This window comes from Punica granatum, chromosome 4, assembly GCF_007655135.1.
Source record: "Punica granatum isolate Tunisia-2019 chromosome 4, ASM765513v2, whole genome shotgun sequence".
Lineage (NCBI taxonomy): Eukaryota > Viridiplantae > Streptophyta > Magnoliopsida > Myrtales > Lythraceae > Punica > Punica granatum.
In genome coordinates, this window is record NC_045130.1 from 39,134,255 (window position 1) to 39,138,349 (window position 4,095).

Below are 4,095 nucleotides of genomic sequence, written 5' to 3' on the forward strand. Positions count from 1 at the left end.
TTTAAGACTATATTAACTGACTTTTCATCTTCGGTAGCTGAAAATCTTTTAGAGTTCCATAATGATGATGTGAATTAATAATAATGTGAAATTTTTCTTATCGTGATTAGTGAGAATTTTAAGAATCACTCAACCATCAGCCATCGACATCCTACGTGGCATATGCACGTGCTAGCTGCTTGGGTTAAGGAAACAATTGTTATATAGTATTGACGATAATTAATTAATGAAAAATAATTTATATAGACGAAAAAGTGAAAAGAAAAAAAATAGTAACAAATAATATCTCAAGATTTAAATGAGCAAAATAAAATGTAAAAAAAAAGTAACAAAAATACTAATCTCAAGAATTATTACTTCCTAAGAAAACTTAAATTTTCATCTCCATATAAGTCGAGAAGTAAAGTAATATTTTTTGGAATCAATCATATTTAAGTTTTACAATATCAAATAATTATTGCAACTCAATCATGAAATTTATCTTAAATATGGACTTCCACATTGAAAAGCTTTTGCTCCAGTTTTTTTGTATTATTAGTGTAAAGTCTACCTTCCAAGAATAATTGAGTTGCGCATGCAATTGAAAAATATGTTAGAACTTTAAAGTGTTGCAATAATATTTAGCTTATAAATGTAATTAAAAACTCACTTCATTACTGAAAACTTCTTTGATTGGGCACAAAATTTTATCAATCGTCACATCATTATTGATGTTGACTTTTAAGGACGCGCCTTCCAACGAAAGAACAAATATTTCTAATTTCAATGAGCATTCCTAATATGGTCTGACGTATGAAGTTTCTAATTTCTTCCATGATGAATGTCTCCTACTCTCTAGCCAGAGGTTTACCGCTACATGTACGGACACTCAAACCACTTCCTCAAACAATCTTGCCATTAAGTCTTGGTCTGGGAGTGTCGTAATTGAAATAAAAAAGATGCAATATATGAGCAAACAGCTCTTATGATAATTGATGTCATTCTAATCTAGGCCCAAGCCCATGGCCCATAATCCCACTTGTGCAAGAACGCGTAAACTACAAAATCGCCGCAATTATCCATTATCTATTATCTATTGCGATAATATAACAAAAGGTTCCCTTATATATTAATTTCCAAGAATACTCTTGAAATGTTTTCAAGAAATTAAATATGAAAAAAATTAATCAACGCTTTTTAATTATAAAATAATTAAAAATAGAAAAAAAAATGAGTAGAAAACCGTCACCATTCACTCTGACAAGAACTACTTAAGTTTCGACAAAAAAAAAAAAAGAATTACCTAGGTCACAGGAAACTGCCCAAATGCTTGCACGTTCTATTGAAAAGGTTAAACAAGAAAACTACCCCCGTTGCAAGTTAAGCAAAACTAGATGTATGGCCCCCGAGCCTAGTATTAAAAAAAAAAAAAAGTTGATCAGTTATGCCATAAGTTTATAGATGACATAAAATATTCATGACTAACAAGGTTTGCCCATGATTGCATCAATTGAGTTCATCTATAAGGAACTTTATTTTTCTATAAGTATCTATAAAAAAGTTGTTATAATTTTTTTATTTGTTTTGTTGGATAAAAGGAATGTTTCTTTCTTTAATTCAATATATTTAGTTATGATTTATTTTTTTATTAATCATATTTCAGTTAAAATTCTTAATTTTGGTTCTCAAATAGATTGAAGAAGTGCTATGTTTTTGTGTTTTCAAAAATATTAGATTTTTGTAGTTCGTAGAGTATGAAACTTTATACTTTGTGTACGTGAATATGTTAAGAATGTGTATAAACAAATAATTATCCTATTTAAAATTTTATTCTTAAGAGTATATTAGCTAACTTTTCATCTTCGCTAGCCGAAAGCCTTTTAGTTCCATAATGATGATGTGGCTCAATTTACGACATTTTTTGTATTGTGATTGCTGAGAATTTTATATTCACTCAACCTTGAGCTATCGACATCCTACGTGGCATATGCATATGCTAGCTGCTTGGGTTAAGGAAACAATCGTTAGATAGTATTGACAATAATTATATATGAAAAATAATTTATATAGACGACAAAGTGAAAAAAAAGAAAAAGAAAAACAGAATAGTTAATAAAGAATATATTCTTCGGGATTTAAATGAGCAAAATAAAAGGTAAAAAACAAAAAAAAAAGACAAAAATACTAATCCCAAGAATAATTACTTCCTAATAAAGTAGAAGTAAAGTAATATTTGTTGGAATCAATCATATCTAAGTTTTTTACAATATCAAATAATTATTGCAACTCAATCATAAAATTTATCTTCAATATGGACTTCCATATTAAAAAGTTTTTGCTCTAGCTTTTTGTATTATTAGTGTAAGGTCTACCTTCCAAGAACAATCGATTCGAGCATGCAATTGGAAAATATGTTAGAACTTTAAGGTGTTGCAACAATATTTAGCTTCGATATGTAACTAAAAGACTCATTAATTACTAAAAATTTCTTTAATTTTGTACAAAATTCTACCAGTGGTCACATTCTTATTGATAGTGACTTTAAATGATGCGCCTTTGAATGAAGAACAAACATTTCTAATTTCAATGAACATTCCTGATATGGTGTGACGTATGAAGTTTGTAATTTCTTCCATGAAGAATGTCTCCCGCTCTCAATCCAGAGGTTTAGCGATGTACCGCTACATGTGTGCACACTCAAACCACTTCCTCAACAATCTTGCATATGACTGCGGCAGGGCTTTTTGAGGTAATTCGAATTCTTTATCGGTTTAATTATCTCGTGTTATTAGCATTCGGGTCATGTTTCTCGACAAGAAAGGAAAAAAAAAAAAAGAACTCGGAATTTTATTTTATGTAATTATTACCATATTAAGAGAAAGGAAATTGAAATTCTTTGAGCTTTTTTTTTTTCTTTCCCTTTCTTTTTGGACCCACTTATTGTAGGCCAAATTATGAAGAAGTTAGGCTTACTTTTTTTCAGGAATCCCCGGACTTTCGGAGGGAGAGATCAGAGAGCAGAGAAAGCTTTCCTTTCTTATCTTTTGGATTTACTTACCCCATAATAATCACCACGTTATGTTTTCCAGGTAGCAAAATTAAGAGTGTTATATATAATTTCAATGCAATATTTCGGGGCACTGCCGAATAGTCTGTAATGTACGCAACTCAATGAGCAAGCAAAACAAATCCACCCCACAGTGGAATACAATCATTTATTTACTTTGCTCTAATTCAAGGAGGCCTTATTCGTTGTGATTAATCTTCATTCTGGTAACGGACTTAACTCTAGTCATGACTCACGAGATGTTTTCAATGACTCTTATATAAGAGTCCAAATATCGGTACATCTACGGTTTAAAAACAGAAGCATTTATTAATCCTCCTTTTAAGTCTACTCTCCTCCATTTCCCTTATATGCACATATATGTGTGTGTGTGTATGTGCAGAAGATAAAAATTTGTGGGTAAATGCTCAGTCGATCACAGCACAGGTACGCGCACACGTTACAATAAGATTTAAGATGAATTATTTCCCATGAAAAGATGCATATCTTCATTGTCATTATTTATTGTTATTGTGCGAGTAGCTTTGAAATCATAGTATGCAGCAATAAGCAAAATTTAAAGTTTTTGGCTCTGAGAAAGAGAAAGAAGAAGAGACGCCCAAAGTGGAAGCTTGAGTTGAGGGGGAGAATTCTCGTGGAGATGAACCGTGATGGATTTGATCTTTCATAAAGAATTCGGCCCTCCTCTAGTCGTCGAAGGAGGAGCACCCAATCCCAGAGTTCTGCTGCTGATCAGTAGTAGTGTTGAAGGAAGCTGACGAGGAGGCAAGGGGAAAAGGAGGAGTGACGTCCTTTTCTTGGAGTTACCAGTACACAGTCCAATCAAGGATCGTATGAGCACCTTCAGAAAGTTGCACATGCCATATCCGAGGATCATTCTAATCGGGATAAAGACCTGTAATGCAAGAGAAAGAAAAGAGAGAGATCACCAATCAATCAATCAATCAGCTAAAAGCTTCATATCGTCATCACCATAAACACAAACAATGAATTCAGCAGGAGAAGTTGATAAATATAGAAGCTTTATAATTAGGTAGCTAGTCACCGAA